We start from the raw sequence: 21194 nt of genomic DNA on the forward strand, positions 1-21194 counted from the left end.
TCATGATGTACTCTGCATATAAGTTAAATAAACAGGGTGACAAAATACAGCCTTGATGTACTCCTTTTCCTATTTGGAACCAGTCTATTGTTCCATGTCCAGTTCTAACTGTTGCTTCCTGACCTGCATACAAATTTCTCAAGAGGCAGATCGGGTGGTCTGGTATTCCCATCTCTTTCAGAAGTTTCCACAGTTTATTGTGATCCACACAGTCAAAGGCTTTGGTATAGTCAATAAAGCAGAAATAGATGTTTTTCTGGAACTCTCTTGCTTTTTCCATGATCCAGTGGATGTTGGCAATTTGATCTCTGGTTCCTCTGCCTTTTCTAAAACCAGCTTGAACATCAGAAAGTTCACGGTTCACATATTGCTGAAGCCTGGCTTGGAGAATTTTGAGCATTACTTTACTAGCGTGTGAGATGAGTGCAATTGTGCAGTTGTTTGAGCATTCTTTGGCATTACCTTTCTTTGGGATTGGAATGAAATCTGACCTTTTCCAGTCCTGTGGCCACTGCTGAGTTTTCCAAATTTGCTGGCATATTGAATGCAGCACTTTCACAGCATCATCTTTCAGGATTTGGGATAGCTCAACTGGAATTCCATCACCTCCACTAGCTTTGTTCATCGTGATGCTTTCTAAGGCCCACTTGACTTCACATTCCAGGATGTCTGGCTCTAGATGAGTGATCACACCATCATGATTATCTGGGTCGTGAAGATCTTTTTGTACAGTTCTTCTGTGTATTCTTGCCATTTCTTCTTAGTATCTTCTGTTTCTGTTAGGTCCATACCATTTCTGTCCTTTATCGAGCCCATCTTTGCATGAAATGTTCCTTTGGTATCTCTGATTTTCTTGAAGAGATCTCTAATCTTTCCCATTCTATTGTTTTCCTCTATTTCTTTGCATTGATTGCTGAAGAAGGCTTTCTTATCTCTTCTTGCTATTCTTTGGAACTCTGCATTCAGATGTTTATATCTTTCCTTTTCTCCTTTGCTTTTCACTTCTCTTCTTTTCACAGCTATTTGTAAGGCCTCCCCAGACAGCCATTTTGCTTTTTTGCATTTCTTTTCCATGGGGATGGTCTTGATCCCTGTCTCCTGTACAATGTCATGAACTTCATTCCATAGTTCATCAGGCACTCTATCTATCAGATCTAGGCCCTTAAATCTATTTCTCACTTCCACTGTATAATCATAAGGGATTTGATTTAGGTCATACCTGAATGGTCTAGTGGTTTTCCCTACTTTCTTCAATTTAAGTCTGAATTTGGCAATAAGGAATTCATGGTCTGAGCCACAGTCAGCTCCTGGTCTTGTTTTTTGCTGACTGTATAGAGCTTCTCCATCTTTGACTGCAAAGAATATAATCAGTCTGATTTCGGTGTTGACCATCTGTGAGGTCCATGTATAGAGTCTTCTCTTGTGTTGTTGGAAGAGGGTGTTTGTTATGACCAGTGCATTTTCTTGGCAAAACTCTGTTAGTCTTTGCCTAAGCCAGTGTTGTATCTGGAGTTTCTTTCTTTTTTTTTTTTTTAAATTTTTTATGTGGACCATTTTTAAAGTTTTTTTTTTTTAATTTGTTACAATATTGTTTCTGTTTTGGCTTTTCGGCGGTGAGTCATGTGGGATTAGCTTCCCAACTAGAACTCGAACCCACATCCTCTGCAGTGGAAGGTGAAGTCTTAATCCCTGGAACACCATGGAAGGCCCCCTGGAGTTTCTTTGCCATTAGATTCTTTGTAAACCTGCCATAGCAGTTCAAGTCCAGTTCTGTCTTTATGGATGTCTTTTGTGGGGGATGGGGTGAAATATTATCTAAAATGACTTGAAAATATTGAGCCATTCCAGGCCTTCTGTACTAATGGAAAATCACTCAGCACTATCACTCTATATATCTCCCCACTCCTTCCCGTTCCTAAAACCCCAGCTTCCACTTTATCTCACCCCATGCGTATCAATTTCAGATGCTTCCCCACCTATAGTGAGGTTAGTCCAGGAAATGAAACCTTAGAAGTCAGCAAGTCTAATCAAATTAATCAGTAGGTAGTTACTTAAGGGAAGTTTGTGAGATGTTTGGACCTGGAGACAGGCACTGGGCAGATGACATAAATCAGAGGCGATCAGAATTGTAGAGAGGAAACTGAGGTGCAGGGCAGCGAGAAACGTGCCTAAGGCCACTTTGATGGCAAAGGGAGAACTTGAACTCAGATCTTCTTTCAAGGCTGGCTTCCACTCAGCCACATCAGCTTCCTTCGTGGTCCTCCAGTGGCTGTGTAGTGACGGAGAGGTGTTACCACAGTGTGATTTCTTTCGGTTGCACTGTCTTGTGATCTGGATCAAATACAGTAAGTCCCCTACATACCAGTTCCATTCTGAGAGTGTGTTTGTAAGTCCAGTTTGTTTATATAAGTCCAACTAAGTTAGTCTAGCTACCTATATAGTTACCTAATTACCTAATTAGCCTATATGGCCAACTACCACAATTGGGTGTATAGTACTATATTGTAATAGGTGTATAATACTTTTCACACAAGTAATACATTAAAAAATAAACATTTTTAATCATACAGTGCAGTATCTTGAAAAGTACAGTAGGACAACACAACAGCTGGCATACAGGGGCATGTTTGCATCTTTGAAAGATCGCAGCTTGAAGGTTTATATGTAGGGGGTCTTAACTGTAAGCAGGAGAAAGAATAAAGCCAAGTGCAGACTAATCAGGCATTCATTCACAGGCCTCTTGCCAAGGAAGGCTTCTCTTCCAGTTGAAATTCCCAATGCCTCCCTCCCCTTTACTCCACCCCCACCCACCCCCCCAAATCCAGCCCTTTCCCAAGAGTCATAGAAAATACTCTCTGATGTCCCTTGAGCCCAGCATTGAACTGGGGCATTCAAAACCCATCATATCAATCGTAAGTAATGTTTTTATCCACCTGGGTTGTTATACTGTCACCTGTGGGGCAGCACCATGGTCCATTCATGGAAACCTGATCTATTGTCATTAATAACAGTCACTGACATTTATAGGCTTATTTCCCTGTGCCGTGTTGGGTTAAGCGCTCTTGATGGCTTTTCTGAGGTGTGCCTGAGAGCCCAGTCCCCAGGAGATCAAAGCTCTCACCCTGAGCCCTGGGTTAATTTGCTCTGTGGTCTCCAACAAGTCCTTGTATTTCTAATAGCCTCAGCGATTCATCTGATGAATGGCCCTCGAATTCCCAGCCCTACACGTGATTGAAAGGGTTAAATGAATGAGTTCATGGATGTACTCAGCAAAGGCTAACACTGCATCTTACTCTGTGTCCTTCCAGAAACTCCCTGAGGCAAGGTGCTCAGTACAAGTGGTTTATTTAACGCAGGGTTGTGCCATCTTGTTTTATTATCTCCCCTTTGAAGAGTCTTCTTGGACATTTTTTCCCCCCAATTGTTCCACCCATGATGTTTTAATTACAGATACACTGTGTATCTCTTTATGTACTTCATGAATTTCTGGGCCCCATATATAAAAAGAGTATGATTTTTTTCCCCAACCCCACTTTCTAGGAATCAATTTTTCCGCCTTAGAGGCACTACCACCTCTATTGAGAATGCATGATTTAGGAGATATTCCAAGAAAAATCAGAAAAATATTGGGCTGGCCAAGAAGTTTGTTTGGATTTTTCTGTAAGATGTTACAGAATAAACTTAGAATGAACTTTTTGGGCAACCCAGTAAGTAAAATTGGAGCACGTGGGGGAAATAAGACAGGAAAGAGAAAGGAGACTGTAAAGATGCATTTATCATCAAGCAGGTTACCATGGGGGTTAATTAAAGCTGGTCCTCCCGGGGAACCTTGGAATGCAGCATAGAACAGTGGAGAATTATCAGCAGACTCCATCCATCATTGGCTCAGGGCTTATCCCAGGGGTATTACCTCTCAGAAAAAGCCCTGAGACAAAAATGGGAGTGTTCACCAAAGGTATTTGTTTGCAGAAGGTCACCTTTGGCAGATGCTGGGGACCTGTGCTGAGGAGGGGGTGGGGGGCATCTACAGTAATTACTGTACACTGTCTAGTTCTTAAGTGAAGAAAATATCGGAACTTGAGGCTCACAAATGTTTCTGTGTCTTTTGCATTGGTTCTTAAGTAAAGGAAGTCTTGTGGCCTAAGGGTCATGGTAATTCTGTAGTGTTTTTCCCCCTCATTAATTTTTCATTTAAGAAAGCCAGGAAAAAAGAATGGGAATAGAAGTATTTGTAAACGTGTTGATTCGTGTGTGCTCAGTCATGTCTGACTCTTTGCAACCCCAGGGACTGTAGCCTGCCAGGCTCCTCTGTCCATGGACGTTTCTAGGCAAGAATACTGGAGTGGCTTACCATTTCCTTCTCCAGGGGATCATCCCAATCCAGGGATAGAACCTGTGTCTGCTGCATAAAGCAGATTCTTTATCGCCGAATCACCTGGGAAACCCACATTGATTCAGTGCTTGGTATCCGATGATACCTAAGCTTTTTGACCTCCTGCTGTGTGTAGGATTATAGAGTTCTCACCATGAAACCCGATTTCCCAGGTAGCGCAGTGGTGAAGAATCCGCCTGCCCATGCAGCAGACACAGGTTCTACCCTTGGGTTGGGAAGATCCCCTGGAGAATGAAATGGCAACCCACTCCAGTATTCTTGCCTGGAGAATTCCATGGACAGAGGAGCCTGGCAGGCTAATGGGGTTGCAAAGAGTCAGACACGACTAAGTGACTGAACACACACCATGAAACTAGGCCCTTATCCTTTGGGGGATGGGACTGCATCCTTGTTGAAATTCTAGTGTGTTCACATTTTAGTAATTCTCCCCAAATAAAATGGAGAGTTATTTTAAATAAGCACAGAGAACTTTAGTCCTGTTGACACTATCATTTGGAGTGACTTTTTAATACTTTCAAAGAATGAAGAGTCTTACTAATATATAACGTGAGAAACATTAGCACTTTCAAAACAAGATTAAAATAGGTATTCTGGTTGCTCTTGCATACACATCTTTTGTTGAGAAGATGGCAGGGTCTTGGTTGTAAAGGGCGGTGCTGTGACTTCCACCGTTTGCTTCAGTTCTGGTTTCCTGGGAAAGTAACTAGCATCCACCTTCAGGATTCCAGAATGTTAATAGGAATGTTGAGATTTCGTCTTGAATTCCTGTAGGAGTTATGTGCCATGGTTTCAATACCTTATTTGGTTGGGAAGAAATCTCATTGGAAAATCTTCATCCTTTTTGTTTAACATATTGTTCCTCAGTTTTGTCTGACTCTTTTGTGACCCCGTGGACTGCAGCCCACCAGGCTCCTCTGTCCATGGGATTTCCCAGGCAAGCATATTGGAGTGGGTTGCCATTTCCTTCTCCAGGAGATCTTCCTGACCCAGGGATTGACCCTGAGTCTCCTGCATTGCAGGTGGATTTTTTAGCATGAGCCACCAGGGAAGCCCTTTGTTGAACATATTTGCCTCCAAATATCCATCTGCTCAGCAAATTCAAGGTATTCTTTTTTATTTAATATGTATTTGGCTTCACCAGGTCTTGGTTGCAGCAGGCAGGATCTTCAGTGGTGGCCTGTGAACTCTTACTTGCCGCATATAGGATCCAGTTCCCTGACCAGGTATCAAACCCAGGCCCCTGCATTGAGAGTGCAGAGTCTTAGCCACTGGACCACCAGGGAAGTCCCTAACTCAAGGTATTCTGACTCGTCATTCAGCTGACATTGACTTCAGACCTGGAAGATGCCAGACCTTGGACTAAGAATAGGGGATACAGGGTTGAATAAATTAGTTTCTGTCCTTTCTGTCCATGGTCAAGTAGGTAAGTAAATAACTGCAGAGTGGTGTAACACTTTAATATATGCATATGCTGAGTCTATGTGAAGCTCAAGTAAAATTGTCAGCCTTGTTTAAATGAGTCAGGGCAAATTTCCATTAACAAGAGGTAGATTTCATCATACATATAGGGTTGAAGATGGTGTTTTCCTTTTCTGATGTGCAACCCTGATCATAACTGTGTTACATGTTTAGAAATCAGAGGTCTGATTTATTCTCACACTAAAAGAAAGATAGCCTTCTGGGTGGCTCAGTGGTAAAGAATCTGCCTGCCAGTGCAGTGGGTTTGATTCCTAGGTTGGAAAGATCCCCTGGAGGAGGAAATGGCAACCCACTCCAGTATTGTTATGTGGGAAATCCCACAGACAGGGGAGCCTGCTGAGCTACAGTCCATGGGGTTGCAAGAATCGGACACGACTGAGCGACAGCACATGCTGCAGCATGTGCTAAAGGAAAGGTGTTGAAATTGATCAAGAGAGAGTGGGATGGTAGGGCCTAGCACTGAACAAACTTGGAGTTGAGCCATTTAAAGAGGCTGAAGACTTGTTTTCTAGCTGTACTTTTCCTATGTACAGATAGTCATTCTTTGCAGCCCAGGGCCTCACACAATGCCTGGCCCACCAGATACTCAGATTTGGGTAAATGCACACAGTGCTAATCCTGAGAGGTATACAGGTGAAGTAAGAAGCGGAAGTGGATACAAGGAAGACCTGACTTTGAATCCCAGCCATGATGTGTTTTAGCTGAGTGACCTTAAGTGAACCACTTAACCAATCTAAACCTGTTTCCTCACCTGTAATAATAGAACTTGCTTATTCACAAGGTTGTTTTAAAGATTCAATAAAACATCTGTAATAGAGTCCAGAGCCTTGGTTTGGGCTTATGGTTGGCATCAGATAAATGGCTGTTCCCTCTTCATTCTTTCAAACTCCTGTTAAGATTAAAATGATGTCAGCCAATGAAAGTGATGTCGAAGTTAATATCATAATTTCTACCTTAAAGTTAGGCTCTGGACACGATGAAGTTCTGTTACCATTTGTGAGTTCTGCCTACGATCATGGTGAAAGAAGGAGTTTACATGAAAAGAGAAAAAGAAGTGTATGAAGACAAGAGTAACTCTGCCTGACTCAAGTTTGCTAAGGAAGCAGAGATGTTGAAAAAACACCTGCCTAGCTACAAAACGCCTGACCAGTACGCCTCCAAACCTGTCAAGGTCATCTAAAACAAGGAAAGCTTGAGAAACTATCACAGCCAAGAGGAGCTTCTGGAAATGTGACAACTGAATGAGATAAGATGTCCTGGATGGTATCCTGGAACAGAAAAAGGGCAGTCAGGTAAAAACTAAGGAAATCTAAATACATTATATGTGTTAGTGTTAGTCACTCAGTCATGTCCGACTCTTTGTGACTCCATGGACTGTAGCTCATCAGGCTCCTCTGTCCATGGGGATTCTCCAGGCAAGAATACTGGAGTGAGTTGCCATGCCCTTCTCCAGGGGATCTTCCCTACCCAGAGATCAAACCTGCGTCTCCTGCATTGCAGGCAGATTCTTTACCGTCCGAACATTATCAGTTCAGGTCAGTTGCTCAGTTGTGTCCGACTCTTTGCAACCCCATGAACTGCAGAACGCCAGGCTTCCCTGTCCATCACCAACTCCCGGAGCTTACTCAAATTCATGTCCATTGAGTCGGTGATGCCATCCAACTATCTCATCCTCTGTCATCCCCTTCTCATCCTGCCTTCAATTTTTCCCAGCATCAGGGTCTTTTCTAGCGAGTCAGTTCTTCGCATCAATCCTCTTGGATTGACTGGTTTGATCTCCTTGCAGTCCAAGGGACCCTCAAGAGCCTTCTCCAACACCACAGTTCAAAAGCATCAATTCTTCAGCGCTCAGCTTTGTTTATGGTCCAACTCTCAATTTATGGTCCAGTCCGTAAATACATTATGGGTTTTAGTTAATATTAGTGTATCAGTATCAATTCATTAATTATAATAAATGCATCATAATTTCCAAGAGGAAATTAGTCCTGAATACTCTGAAAGGACTGATACTGAAGCTGAAACTTATACTTTGGCCACCTGATGCGGAGAACTGACTGACTGGAAAAGACTCTGACGCTGGGAAAAATTGAAGGCAGGAGGAGAAGGGGACGACAGAGGATGAGATAGTTGGATGGCATCACCGACTCGAAGGTGTTAGGTGACACTGAGTGCAGATTATATGGAAATTACCTGTACTGTTCTCTCAATTTTTCTGTAAATTAAAACTGTTCTAAAAAGTAAAGTCTATTTTTAAAATATCGGTTGCTGGGACTCTGTGAACTGAGGCACTGCCTTTACAGAAGTCCTCCAACCTGTTATATAAACATGGAAACTCAGCCTCAGGCAGATGAAGTCATGTCCACCATGTCCACAGTTAAGAGCTGAGACTTAGACTCAGTTTCGAGTTTAGCCTGGCTTCTCTGTTACTCTTTCATCTGCCTTTATTGTATTAAGTGATGCCCATGAAATTATGATTTCCTCAACAAATGATGTTCAGATTACATCAGATGTTCAGTGCCATCATCTGCATGGGACAACTGAGCCAAGCCTCTTCTGACCACTTCCTGGGTCACAGTTCAAGGGGCAGTGCATTTTTACCTAAGTATCATGGACCAAGGTAGGGTCACCTGCTCCCTCTCCTTTGGACCAATGAAGTGAAGTCCAGGGGACTACCGTGAGTGACTTAGACCCATCCTGATCCACTTACTGGAATCTGGTACCTTTGCTGCCAGACGGAATGAGATTCTGTTAGGAGGAGAAAGGTGAAGGATTGGCTTCTGGGTAGACACCCAACCCGCCTGCCATACTGTGGTCACCAGGAGCCCGTAGCAGAGGCTGGACTGATGGCTGACATCATCATCATGGTCTTCTCTCCCCATCATGTCAGCCCCCAAGTCCTGCTGGACTATCTGCCGGCCTGGCCTTCTACAGAGGGGGCTTCTGGGTTGTCCAGTCATTTCCTTTCCCACCCTGAGTTGTTGAGGGTATGAAAGGCGGTTCTAGAGACTCTGGACACCCTGCCCATTGCAGTATCTCAGGTAGCCTACTGAGCCAGAAAAAAGGACTGGAAGTTTTTTGTTGTGTCTGATCGAAGCTACTGTGGTTACTGTAGTTGGTTGTTGGGGGCGGGGTGGAAGGCAGGAAATCCCAGGAGCCTTCTCACTCTGCGGTCTTGCTCCTGACTCACCATGTACCTGGAGTGAGGTTTTGTCGGGTCAGAGGAGGCCTGAGGGAATGAGAGGGTCCGGGACCAGGAGATGGGATGTGGGGCTCTTGTCCTGGGCTCTTTGACATCATTTTGGAGGCTGGACCATAAGGTAAGAGTGGATGGATTGATACGGCTCCCACCTTCAAAGACGTTATGGTCCAGACAGGATGCGGACTTGCTCATGACCACACAGGAAGGCTGGGTGACCTCGTAGCCACAACATGGGCTCTGTGGTATGCCAGCAGATCCTCTTTGCCAACTGTGTGACTTCCAGCAAGTTGCTTAATCTTCCTGAGCTTCAAATTCTTCATCGGTAAAAATGGGATAACTGGACCAGCCCTGCCAGACCGCTGTCACCCATAGGGTGGCATAATGGTTGTGAAACAGCTGGTTCCAGCCTGTTGATGGTAATAAAAGTGTGAAAGTGAAAGTCACTCAGTCGTGTCTGACTCTTTGCAACCCCATGGACTATACAGTCCTTGGAATTCTTCAGGCCTGAATACTGCAGTGAGTAGCCTTTCCCTTCTCCAGGGGATCTTCCCAACCCAGGGCTCAAACCCAGGTCTCCTGCATTGCAGGCGGATTCTTTACCAGCTGAGCCACCAGGGAAGTCCAAGAATACTAGAGTGGGTAACCTATCCCTTCTGCAGTGGGTCTTCCTGACCCAGAAATGGATGTGGGGTCTCCTGCATTGCAGGCAGATTCTTTACCAGCTGAGCTATCAGGGCAGCAATAATTCTTGTGTGAAGACTTGTGGGCACACAGGCTAAAAGTCAGAATACAGATTGCTGTGGGTTGGTTCTGAGATAGGACTCTAGCAGGCTTCCTGGAGGAGGCAGCCTTTGATCCAGGCATAGGAGGATGCAGTGGTATCAGGGTCAAGGTTAGGGCTGAAGATAGAAGGAACAACTTAGGCAAAGTCCTGGAAATGAAAAATGCTGCTGAGTAAGGTGTGAGTGTTTCCTAGTGGCTGTACCTGGGGGCGCTTTTGTGGGGGAAGGGTTGCATAGCTCAGTGGTGAGAGGATGAAGTAGGAAATGTAATAGGAGGGGTCAGATTCTGTCTAGTCCGTGAAATTGCTGTGCAGCCTGGGATAAAAAAACTCCCATGTCAATGCTTTTCTTCTTCCCTGCAAAATTAGGTAGTTGGATACATTTTAGGATTTTTTGATGGAGAAGCCGTTAACCTTATGGGTGACACTGTGTCTCTTTGGGCAGCGAAGTAATAATTTTGCAGAATTTTCAGCATTCTGGAGCCTGCCCAGAGACACTAGTAGAGCTCCCAGAGGTGGACTAACCCAGACACTCCCAGGCTTTTCCAGACGTGCCGGTGGAGGTGCTGCACCCTCGGTTAAGCACCAGTAGCCTCCAAAGGCCATGCCTCTGGCTAATGCTTTGGTCTCAGACCCCCTGCCTTTTACACCACCAGTGATGAGTCAAAGCAGAAACACGGACGTAGGAGGTGGGACTGCTGCTGCCAGCGCCCCTGTCCTCTCAGCAGGCCGCTGCTCACCCGTGCCTCCACAGAAGACCCTCAAACACTCACAGGCAGGTCTGGCTCAGTCTCTTGTGGGGGTCACTGCACCTTTCCCGGGGTCCTGGTGCCCACAAGGTTTTGTCTGTGCCCTCCAAGAATCTCTGGTGGGCATGAGGCTTGATTTTAAATGTGAGTGCACCTCTTGTTTCGGCTTCTCCTTCGTCCTTGGACGTGGGGTATCTTTTTTTGGTGAATTCTAACTTCCTCCTGTCGATGGTTGTTCAGCAGCTAGTTGCGCTTTTGGTGTTCTTGCAGAAGGTGAGCACACGTCCTTTTACTCCACCATCCTACACATGTGCGGTTAGTACAGGGTTTTTTGTGACTTCAAGAAAGCCTAAATGGCTTTTGGGGCTGAAACAGTTTGGCTCAGGTAAAATACCCACGTACATCATTTCAAAAGTTGGGGAAAATGAAAGTTACATAAAGTACACACACACATGCTCACACCCCTCAGTCCCCATGTCCCAGAGTTTGGAACATTAATTAGTGTCACTGCATGGAATAAATTAAGCTGGGGACCTTGTGGATTCCATCTGGGAAAAAATAGTGCTAAGAAATGCTGACTTCAGAAATGGCAGAGCAGTGTGCTTGTTACAGGGATCTCACCAGACACAGACCCTCTCCAGGCAGGGAGCTTGCCCTTCCAGGAGCCTGGGCGCTCTGGCTGAATGGGGAGGTAGGCTGTGGATGACAGCGTGCCTTGTGTTTCAGATGCGGAAGGTGTTTTGGAGCAGGGTGTCTCAGCCAGGCCACGGGGGTGTGAACCCCAGCTGTGTGACCTCAGGCAGATTACACTTGACTTCTTTGGATCTCAGTTTTCTCATCTGTAAAGTGGGCATATTAATAGTACCTACCTCAGAGCATGGTTGGGAGGATTTCATGAGTTAATAAAGGTAAAACATGAAAAGTACCGGGCATGAAACATGAGTGGCATGTGTCTGGTGTGATGATGATGATCTGTCAAGGCCTCTAGAATTCTTACTGTAAACTCAGTAGGTGCTCAAAGACTCAAACAGAACAAATGAATCAATCGAGGTAAGAGTACAGGGAGTCAGAATGGGCCACTTAAGTGGGAAAAGTGCAGCCTCTTAGTTACATATTATTTTTCTAAAAATGTAGTTAAAATATAAAAGTTAAAATGTACCATTTTGGCCATAAGGCTATAGATTGATGGTTTAATGTGCAACCATCACCATCATCCATCCACAGAACTTTTTGTCTTAAACAACTGAAACTTGACACCCATTTGTCCAAATCCATTATGGCTGCGGGAGAAGGAAATGGCAACCCCCTCTAGTATTCTCGCCTAGAGAATCCCGTGGACAGAGGAGCCTGGTGGGCTGCTGTCTATAGGGTCACAGAGAGTCGCACACAACTGAAGCAACTTAGCATGCGTGCATGCATTATGGCTGCTGTAGCAGAAACACCATAAATTGGATGGTTTAAACAGAAAGAATCTACTTCTCACAGTGGTGGAGGCTGGGAAGTCCAAGTGTCTGGTCATGGTTCATGACAGCTGGCTTGTTGCTGTGTCTTCAGCAACAGGCAAAGGAGCTCTCTGCAGCTTCCTTTATAAGGGCACTAATTCCTTTCATGAGGGCTGCACCCTTATGACCTAACCACTCCCAAAGGCCCTGCCTCATGTTAGGGTTAGAATTTCAGCATAGGAATTTGGAGGGAGCACATTCAATCTGTAGCCCCATTAAACACTAACCCCCCATCCGTCCCTCCCCCTGACCCAGTCCCCAGCAGTTACCATTTTACTTTCTGTCTCTATGAATTTAATTACTCTAGTACCTCATATAAGTGGAATCATGTACTATTTGTTCTTTGGCTTATTTTACTTAGTATGATGTCCTCAAGGTTCATCCATGTTGTAGCATATGTGAAAATTTCCTTTCTATTTTTATTTTTAAAATGTAAACACACACTGTGCATGTTTTTAATGTCTATATTTATTTTTACATTTTATTTATGTATTTGTTTTGAGCTGCCCTGGGTCTTGATTGCTATGCTCGGGCTTTAGTTGTGGCGAGCGGGGGCTGCTCTTCTCTGCGGACTGCAGGCTCAGTGGTTGTGGTGAACGGGCTTAGTTGCCTTGCAGCGAGTGGAATCTTCCCAGACCAGGAACCACACCCATGTGCCCTGCACTGGCAGGTGGACCCTTAACCACTGGGACCACCTGGGAAGTCCTGTTTATTTCTATTTATTTGGCTTTGCTGAGTCTTTGGTGTGCACACAGAATCTTTAGTTGCAGCATGTAAACTCTTAGTTGGGGCATTCTCTGATCAGGGATCGAACCCATGCCCCCTGCTTTGAGAGCGCAGAGTCTTAGACACTGGACCACAAAAGGGAAGAACTTCCTTTTTAAAGGCTGACTGATATTCCATTGCATGTATATTCCACATCCTGTTTGTTCAGCTATCAGTGGGCCCTTGGGTTGTTTCTGTCTCCTAGCTCTTGTGAATGATGCTGCTGTGAACATGCGTGTCCAAAGCCACATTAACGCTCTTAACCATTACCCAGCTAGGTCTGAGTGTCTCTGGCACCTCGGGCCAATTTCATCCATTGCTTCTTGGAGTGGAGAGGAAGGACCATGTGAATACTGGGTACTAAGATGACCACTGGCTAGCTGAATCGCATTGGGCAATTGCCTCATCCCTTTGGGCCTCCATTTCTTCATCTGCAAAATGGGGATACTCACATTTCCTTCCTTATAGTGTTGAGAGACTAAATGAGTTAACATCTATACAGCACTTGGAACAGCACTGACACTTAGTAAGCTTCATAAAATGGAAATTCCTGTTATTTATATAACATTCCAGCCACATCTCACGATTTTAATTTTAGTGTGACGTGGTGTTAGTCACTCAGTCATGCCCGACGCTTTGTGGCCCCATGGACTATAGCCCGCCAGGCTCCTCTGTCCATGGGATTCTCCAGGCAAGAATACTGGAGTGGGTAGCCATTCTCTTCTCCAGGGGATCTTTCCAACCTAGGGCTCAAACCTGGGTCTCCTGCATTGCAGAACAGAGTCTTACCATCTGAGCCACCAGGGAAACCCTTAGGGCTCAGTGGGTAAAGAACCCATTTGCAATGAAGGAGACGCAGGAGCTGCTGCTGCTGCTAAGTCGCTTCAGTCGTGTCTGACTCTGTGCGACCCCATAGACAGCAGCCCACCAGGCTCCGCCGTCCCTGGGATTCTCCAGGCAAAAACACTGGAGTGGGTTGCCATTTCCTTCTCCAATGCATGAAAGTGAAAAGTGAAAGTGAAGTCGCTCAGTCGTGTCCGACTCTTAGCGACCCCATGGACTGCAGCCACCAGGCTCCTCTGCGCATGAGATTTTCCAGGCAAGAGTACTGGAGTGGGTTGCCAGACGCAGGAGACTCTGGTTCAATTCCTGGGTCAGGAAGATCCTCTGGAGGAGGACTTGGCAACCCACTCCAGTATTCTTGCATAGAGAATCCCCTGAACTGAGGAGCCTGGTGGCCTACAGTCCCATGGGGCCTGAGTGACATGGACATGACTGAGTGACTAAGCATGCATGCATGACCTGGTTTGGATGTTAGGAAGCAGAGGCTCAGAGAGGTTAGGTCACTTGCCCAGTGGCACACAGCTAGTAGACCCTAAAGCTGCATGGGAACTGGGATGGGCCTGAGTACAAACCATATTTTCCTTACCAGTTTTTCCTTGAGCCTTTCTTCTTGAGCTGTAGGGGACCTGGCACCCGCTCATCCTGCCTTAAGCTCTGCCTTGAAAGGGTTTGCCATGAGTACCCCAACCAAACTGGGCTGCATTGCAGGCAGGAGCCAGGCGTGATATGGTCTCTTTGAATAGGCAGTGCCAGGTTTGCTGCTGGCCGCGAGGTTCGTGTTTAACAAACACTGCTGACTAATCCCCTTGGCCTTGCAGCGTCCAAGCTGAGTTCCAAACAAAACCCAGATCTAAACACGGGCATGGAATGTGGCTGTTGGAAAGCTGAGCACTGCTGACTTCTGTGGGGAATCCACACACATGCCTGTGGTGAGGGTTCTGTGGGCTTCCCAAGTGGCTCAGTGGGTAAAGAATCTACCTGCAGTTCAGGAGATGCAGGAGACCTGGGTTCAATCCCTGGGTCGGAAAGATCCCCTGGAGGAGGGCATGGCAACCAGCTCCAGTATGCATACCTGGAGAATCCCATAGACAGAGGAGCCTGGAGGGCTACAGTCCATGGGGTTGCAAAGAGTTGGACACGACTGAAGCAATGCATGCATGAGATTCTGTGCTCTAGTTCAGTTCAGTTCAGTCGCTCTGTCGTGTCCCAACTCTTCGCGACCCCATGCACCACAGCATGCCAGGCCTCCCTGTCCATCACCAACTCCCAGACTCTGCTCAGACTCATCTCCATTGAGTCAGTGATGCCATCCAACCATCTCATCCTCTGTTATCCCCTTCTCCTCCTGCCTTCAATCTTTCCCAGCATCAGGGTCTTTTCAAATGAGTCAGCTCTTCGCATCAGGTGGCCAAAGTATTGGAGTGCTCTAGTTGGGCCAGGTCAACTCGACTGCCATTTATTTACAACCCTCGCAGCCTATTAGCAGAATTTAGCCAGAATCTGTTGTGTGTGGATGCTAGTCCAGGTTTTAAGTCAGTGGTTGTCTCTGCTCAGAGATGGCAATAAACAGATCAATAAGAATTGACCTGTTATGGTCCAGTCTTGAGGAGGGGTTGAATTCCATCCCTTTTGGAGAGAATCTCCATCCTCTGTACCCTCCTGAAACTCTGCTTTTCTGCTTCCACCCCCTTCCCTGTTCTCGTTGCCCATGGAGGGGCAGAAACAAGAGGAAGGTGATTAGGTATGGAGCGAAAGTCAGGTTGTGAGACAAGTCCTTTATCTTGGAGAAGAAAGACCATGCAAGGTTCTTCTGCGTCTTCAGCTTCCAGCCTGTCACCCGTTCTGCACCTGCCTTGTGGGCCTTTGCCCGGGGATATGGAGTGAAGTGCACACCTCTGAGCCTAGGGTCCTCAGACTTTATATTCACAAACCATTCCTTGCATCTTGTTATGAAGTCTGTGGCTGGCACTGCTGAGCGTCAAGTGGATTGAATAGTGCCCCCCATTTTCCAGGGGGTCAGGGGAGCACTGTTATAATTCAGTGGGCAGAGCATTGGGGTGGGATCTGGACACTTGGCAATAGCCCTGGTGTGAACTTGGACGAGTCTTGGGCCCATGTGGGACCTTCATTTTTCTATCTGTAAAACTTTAGGGCCTTTACAGGCTCTGGCCTTCCATGATGCTAGCTCTGTCTCTCACTTTAATTGGGAATTGGTCTTATCATTTGCCTCTCATGTGTAGCACTGTTTCTCCCACCAGTCCCTGATTTCACTTTGGGAACTTTATTCCACCCTGTTCTTAGCCATGTTGTTTGGTCAAGAGTAACCTCATGCCCCACTCCAGAATCATCCAGTCAATCTGCTTTCTCTGACCCCTGTGGATACAGGAAAATGCTTGCCACCCCGTCAGAGCCAGTGGGAGGAGAAGGTGGATCTGAGGACTTGGGGAAATTCCCAGAAGAGGTGTCTTCTCCTGTGGCATGAAGGTGTGAACTTTGGAGCATCTGCAGTCATTTTGCTAACATGAGTAAGGGGTCTGGAGAAGTTGGGGAGAGGAAGGAAGTCACCACTTTGCAAAGCCCAAGATTGAAGGCTAAGCCATGTGAGATGGAGTGGGAATCCCTGCTTGCAGGCTGAAAGACAGCTGGTTGGAAAGGCTGGTGTGGTGGGGGTGGGGAATTGGAGGTGGCTATAGAGCCCACAGGAAACAGTTGAGATTGTCCTCAAGGCCGCTGGGTTTCCCAGCAGGGTGTGGGATGATCAGATGTGTGTTTTGTAAGGATGACTTTGTTGCTGGCTGCAGAAGGGTCAGCGTTTAGGGATGCATGTGGCTCTTAGCTGTCCCAATATGGCAGCTACAATTCAGAATGGGGCCACTGACCTTGGCCTTGGAGGTAGGTGCACATGGCATTCTGACCCATTGGATCTCTGCAGCATCTCTGCTAGACTGAATCGCATTGTCCCCCTTCTGTAGTTTAAAAAGACACTTTCAGATAATTCCAGTGTCTTGCCCAGTGTCACACAGCCAGGCGCCAGCTGCAAAGCCAACACTCTCCCCACTGTCAGTCTCTCACTGCTGGGCCTTTCTTTCTCTCACCCTGTCTCTGAAACCTTCAGCATCCTTCAAGACCAAGGCTGACATTTGTGTTCAACATGATTTCCTTCCTGCTAACAATAAATGTCAGACTGAATGATGGAAATGATTCAGCAAGAAATAGAATTTGAGGGGGAAAAAAAGGAGCTGTGTAAAAACATTTGCAAACGGATTAAAAATTGGAGTCCACCAGCTCATGCCAACCGTACTTGGAAGTTGGGGAGATATTTTTAGACCATGAAATCCAAATGGCACAGATCGTGGGTTGGAAGGATGGAAATGCGAAGTATAGTTTGCCTCTAGCTGTGACCAGAGTTTGCTGCTGACTTTCTTGTTAGCTATAAAATAGCAGCATCCCAAATGCAGAATCCCCTGAATACACAGTATTTCTATTTATTTATTCTTTTCCCCTAAATGTACTGTCTTCCTCTTTTTATTGCCTCTTTCTCCTTTCACATCAGGAGTCCTGGGGCTCAGCCACCTGTTCTTGGAGGCCTCTGGAGAGACCTACATGTTGTTGGCTTTTGAATCGTCTTCACATTTTTGGAGGCTAGTGAAAGCAGCCCCTTTTGAGCCAGCTGCGGCATCCCAGGGAGCTTGTTGGCTCATGGATCCCAAAGGAGTTCAGGAGTAAGACCAACAGGAGATGGGCTTTACCTGGGGCCCAAGAACACCTGGATCGGGGGCTGGGGGACTGCCCTGGCACCAGCTGTCTCTGTGCAGTCTCTGTGCAGACTCCCCATGTGCTGGGACTGTGGTAACCCCTAGCATCTGAGCTTTATGTCTCAATCCCTAGAGAGGGACTGCCCTTGCTTCTTTAGTTCTCAAGTTAGGGACGCAGGCACCCACTGCTGGATCCCCCTTCTCAACCTGTGTCCTTGGGGGTTGGATCACAGGAGAGCAATGACAGCTCCTGCAAAACAGGGACCAGAGACGTTCCCAAGAAAAGGGAGGCGGGCTTGTCAAAAGTCTGACGATAGATTTCACCAGATGTCATTTACGGCTCACCAGGCACTTTTCCAGATGCTTTACCTATGTTAATCTCTTTTAATCCTCACAACCACCCCATGATGTGGGTGCTGCTGCTAAGTCACTTCAGTTGTGTCCGACTCTGTGGGACCCCATAGACGGCAGCCCACCAGGCTCCCCTGTTCCTGGGATTCTCCAGGCAAGAACACTGGAGTGGGTTGCCACTTCCTTCTCCAATGCATGAAAGTGAAAAGTGAAAGTGAAGTCGCTCAGTCGTGTCCAACCCTCAGCGACCCCATGGACTGCAGCCTACCAGGCTCCTCTGCCCATGAGATTTTCCAGGCAAGAGTACTGGAGTGGGGTACCATTGCAGTTACATGGAAAATAAGAGGAGGGTTTGATTGCCCTGCAGGGTTCCTGGGATGCCAAACGAGATAGCATTTTTCAGTTGCCGAGGACAGTGTCCAGCACGCACTTCCTTTCCCTTCCTTTAGAAAGGTCTTCAGTTATTTTTATTTTGATCAGAGGAGTGCATGCACGTGACCCCAGCCCCGAATGGCACTCATAGGTTTAAAACGCAGAGCCACAGTCCAGTCTTGCCCTGTGCCATACCTGCCCCACTTCCGGAGGCAAAGCCCTCTCCTCTGCCTCTTCTCAGACCTCCTGGGGGTTCTCGCCACATCTCTCAGTCGTGAGCTTGTGCTGCTGTCTTTTGATGAATCAGCTTTAGCATTTTTATTGATTTCCTGTTCTATCTCAGATCCCCCTGGTTTACGCTTTCTTTTCTTCTCTTTTCTCCCCCATCCATGTCCTCTGTTCCTCTGGTCCGCTACCTCTCTCTCCTCCTCTGTTGCATTCTCTCCTGCTCTCCAGTCATGTGGTCCTCCCCCCTCCCCCACCTTCTTCCTCCTCTCTTCTTTTCCTGTTTTCCGAGAATGTCTTCTCCGTCTCTCTCTCCCAGAAATCTTTCTTAGAAAGTAGCTTTATTATTATCCTTTCCTTCTCATCCTGCTCTGTATTAGAGTTATTAATTATAGTCACATTATCACTGATTTTAAAAAGTGTTCTCTTGGGCTTCCCTGGTGGCTCAGTGGTAAAGAATCCACCTGCCACTGCAGGGGACACAGGTTTGATCCCTGGTCTGGGAAGATTCCACATGCCACGGGGCAGCTAAGCCTGTGTGCTACAGTTATTGAACCAGTGCTCTAGAGCCTGCGAGACGCAACTGCTGAAACCCATACGCCCTAGAGCCTGTGCTGTACAACAAGAAGCCACCGCAGTGAGAAGCTTGTGCACTGCACCCAGAGAATAGACCCTGCTCGCTGCAACTAGAGAAAAGCCCACGCAGCACCAAAGACCCAGCACAGCCAAAAAAATATAATAATAAATAAATAATAAAAGCCCTTGGCTTTAACCTCCACTGTGCTATAGCCTCTTCTTTTTTTTTTTTTTTTTTAATTTTAGCTCCTTTTATTTATTTGTTTTTGGCTGTGCTGGGTCTTCACTGCTACTCGAGAGCTTTCTCTAGTTTCAGCGAGTAGGGGCTACTCTTCCCTGCAGTGCAGAGGCTTCTCCTTGTGGTGGCTTTCTTGTTGCAGGGCACAGTCTCTAGGCGCACAGGCTTGAGTGGTTGTGGACTCAGTAGTTGTGGTGCACGGGCTTAGTTGCTCTGTGTCACGTGGAATCTTCCCAGACTTCCAGGGATGGAACCCGTGTCCCCTGCATTGATTGGCAGGTGGATTCTTACCCACTGTGTCCCCAGAGAAGCCCTGCTGTAGCTTCTTACCTATAAAAAGAAATAAATCTTTTTCTTCCATACATTACCTTCCAGAGCCTTCAGGCCGCCCCAAAGCGTAGTTTTTGCTTTTCGTTTTGTGAAGGAGCGCACTGAGGGTCCCTGGTGTCCAGGATGGACTCACTGTCGCAAAGGAACGTGAGAGCCACATGCGGAAGTTTGTTCAGGACCGGGTCCCATCAGACTGCCTCCCATTTCCCTCCAGCGGGGCGCCTGATCCTAGGAAGGGGTCAGAAAATGTGTGCTAAATGGGATTGGACAAAAAGTCGCATCCCTGGTGATCAGATACATGGATATTCCTCTCCAACTTTTCTGCTCTGATTCCTTGAGGCCACATACATACACACATCATCCCACGTGTACCAGTCTCATGCTCTGGCTTTAAATTCATCTCCTATGTGTTTTTTATAGCTTTCTATAAATCCCAAATTCTGTTTGGGAGGCAGCCCACTTGTAACGAGCCCTTGGAGGTTTTTGTCCTCCTGACGCCCTGCGTGATTCATGGGCTTGGAGATAGAGAACCTGCCTCTTGTACTGTCAATATTGGATATATGTGTGTGCGTGCACGCTCAGCCGTGTCCGACCCCACAGACTGCAAGCTCCCAGGCTCCTCTCCATGGGATTTCCCAGCAAGAATACTGCAGTGGGTTGCCATTTCCTCCTCCCTGGAATCTTCCCGACCCAGAGATCGAACCCACGTCTCTTGTGTCTCCTGCATTGGCAGGTGGGTTCTTTACCACTGTTGCCACCTGTGAAGCCCAAAATAGCTTCTTTGGAAAATAGCTTTCAGGGTAGCAGTGACTCCTCTGGAAATTACCTGGAGTTACCTATGGGCTGGTTAAGTGTCAGTGATTTCATGTTCCCTGGGCGTCTCTGCTGACACGTGAACACATGGTTTTAATGGTGTCCCATAGCTCTGGCGGCTCAGATGGTAAAGAATCCGCCTGTAATGCAGGAGACCCAGGTTCAATCTCTGGGTCGGGAAAATCCCCTGGAGAAGGGAATGACAGCCCATTCCAGTATTCTTGCCTGGAGAATTCCAGGCTGCTGACAGAGCAGCCTGGCCAGCTACCGTCCATGGAGATGCAGAGTCGGACACAACTATGAAACTAACACACACAGATGTATAGAATTTTGGCACTGGAAGAGACCTTTGGGATGAAGAATCTGAGCCCAGAGAGGGGAGAGGGTGTGCCTAAGGACACACAGCTGACTAGTGGCAAAGGACCCCTGGGTCTCTTGAGCTGTCTTTTCAGCCCCTTTGCTCTGCCTGTTTCCAGGCAGGTCCCTTAGGTCAAGGTAATATATGTGCTGATACAGTTGCCAAGCTGTTTTGTAGCACCATTCCTGATTTAGTTATTGATTGGACACTAGTCTCATTCAGTTTAGTTCAGTCGCTCAGTCACGTCTGACTCTTTGCGACCCCATGGACTGCAGCACGCCAGGCCTCCCTGTCCATCACCAACTCCCAGAGTTTACTCAAACTCATGTCCATTGAGTTGGTGATGCCATCCAACCATCTCATCCTCTGTCGTCCCTTTCTCCCGCCTTCAGTTTTTCCCAGCATCAAGGTCTTTTCAAATGAGTCGGTTCTTTGCATCAGGTGGCCAAAGTATTGGATTTCAGC

General features: G+C 46.7%; 1 protein-coding gene and 1 non-coding gene across 3 annotated transcripts in view; one reads left to right on the forward strand and one right to left on the reverse strand.

The window, feature by feature from the left end:
• Nucleotides 1-21194, forward strand: part of KCNQ3 (potassium voltage-gated channel subfamily Q member 3) — a 300675-nt gene that overhangs the window by 17133 nt on the left and 262348 nt on the right. The window lies entirely within an intron of this gene.
• On the reverse strand, nucleotides 5605-5676 carry TRNAE-CUC (transfer RNA glutamic acid (anticodon CUC)). The gene has a single exon. It is a non-coding gene; the product is annotated as a tRNA-Glu (tRNA).

Source organism: Bos indicus, chromosome 14, assembly GCF_029378745.1.
Source record: "Bos indicus isolate NIAB-ARS_2022 breed Sahiwal x Tharparkar chromosome 14, NIAB-ARS_B.indTharparkar_mat_pri_1.0, whole genome shotgun sequence".
NCBI classification, from domain to species: domain Eukaryota; kingdom Metazoa; phylum Chordata; class Mammalia; order Artiodactyla; family Bovidae; genus Bos; species Bos indicus.